Below are 2073 nucleotides of genomic sequence, written 5' to 3' on the forward strand. Positions count from 1 at the left end.
GCCGCTCCCATTTGTGCCACTCCTCTTTGCTCCAAATATGCGGAGTCACGCCAGGCGAGCCAGGCAGATTCTCGCATCCCGCTTCCCTCGCCCCTCCAGGCACGGGCGCTGCTCCCACACGCATCCTCTCTCCCACATGGTTCATTCCTCCCCACGGCCTGACTTACAGCTCCTTTTGTTCCTTTTCTTTTGGTAACAAACTCCACCTTGGCTCTGCGAGTGACACGGGCTTCAGCCCAGCCAGGCGCATGGGGCAGTTTTCCCCTGCACGTTTCCTTCAGGGTGGCCTCTGTGCACTGGGAAAACATTGCAGGAAAAGCTGACCAGGATTGAAGGCTGAGCTGGCTTTTATTCTGATAAGTAATCAGGTCTCATAAACGCTGTTAGACACGATCAGTTGCATGATCTCTGCAGGCAAGTTCTTCAGCAAGGAGGGCAAGCCTGTCGGTGCTCTGCTTCACGGCAGACCCAGAGCTTCGTGTGTTCCTTGGCCAAGTCCTGTGGCTTTTGAGGCAAACACATTTATTTGCCTCTGGGCACGGAGGCAGGGGCGAGCAGGGCAGGGGCTCTGCAGCCAACTTTGCAAAGCCAGCTTTGTCCCTCTGTACCCTTCCCCCGGGACTCCCTGCCTCCCATCCATCCATCCATCCATCCATCCATCCATCCATCCATCCATCCATCCATCCATCCATCCATCCATCCATCCCTCCCTGCGGGTCCAAGGCAAGCCGAGGCACGTGGCCAGCCTCCCAGCCTCTGGAGCAGGAGCTAGTGCACACCAGCAGTTTTCAGCCTCAGGATGTTTCCCTTTGAACAGCTTGACAGCAGAAGCTTTCATCCCGGAGAAAAGTGACTTGCATCTGCGGCTCATCTCGCTGGGATTTGCACACCAGTGGCTAAAACCTGGCTTTGGCTTTAAGGTCGAGCTCTTGAGCGGGGTGGATCTGCCGAGGTGGCCTCGCCCCGGCTTCAATCCCCTGCCTGAAAGGTCTCACAGGACAGCCCTGGATATATGGGATGCCTTATGGCTGAATTGCACCTTGGCAAAGCAGCTTAGTATTCATCCTTCGGGGCCAATTGCTGGCTGTCGTACAGAGCAGGGCCAATGCATTAGGAAGAAAAGGCATCTTTTTGAAAAATAAAGTGGTTTGGGTTTTTTTGCCTTCCAAGAAGCCTGCGAGGCACAGTGACAGCATGCACGAAGAGAATATTTATGCAGACAAGCAGCATGGCCTATTTAAGAGCAAAATGAAAGAGCAGCTATTCTGCAGCTCCATTCTGATGTTAACCAAAAATAAAAGATGTCGGGATTCAGCAAAAGGACCACACACAGCCAAGGAAGCAGCACTGGCAGTAGGGGGAGGTTACACTGGCAAAGGGACCCTGAGTGGGAAGCAATAAATGCTGAGGCTCCCACTCACAAAATCACCAACCCAGGGTTTGCAGGACCAATTGCCGTGAGTAAGAGCATTAAAACCCCTCTGTGAGGCAGGCTGGAGGCTGTAGGGAATAAAGCCAATTGCTGTTGTACTCATTTCCCCGTCCAGGAAGTCAGGGCTGACTCTGCCCTCTGTTTCTGGCCAGCTGAGCCTGCACAGCCAACGCTGCACCTCAGACAAGGCACGTGGCAAAGCTGCCTGTAAGCCCTACAGGCACAACCCAGCACCTCTTAGGAAAAGGCTTTGGGAACTTGTGCAGAAGCCACCACCAATTTATGGTGAGAACTGTCAGTTTTGCCTACAAAACAGCTATTTTCTCTTTTTTTATTTTGACCTTTACAGGAACTTTTATTTATCCAAGTTTCAGAGAGGGCAATACTAAGCTTAAGGGACAAGGGCACCTGATCTGTTACACAGGTTTCTGAGCAGAAACCTCACCAAGATGAGCAAGAACAGCTCACAGTGGCAAAATACCTGCAAGTTTCAGTACAGGTGGCCCTCCATTCCCACTTACACCTTCCACTCTCTGCAGTGCTGATATACAGTGGAATTCCCTGATCCTGTGCATTGAAAAGTGATTCGTAAAAATTGACCTGCACTTGTGAACTCTGAGCCCCCGGAAGCAGATTCCCAG

Source organism: Sturnus vulgaris, chromosome 1 (assembly GCF_052056855.1).
Source record: "Sturnus vulgaris isolate bStuVul1 chromosome 1, bStuVul1.hap1, whole genome shotgun sequence".
NCBI classification, from domain to species: domain Eukaryota; kingdom Metazoa; phylum Chordata; class Aves; order Passeriformes; family Sturnidae; genus Sturnus; species Sturnus vulgaris.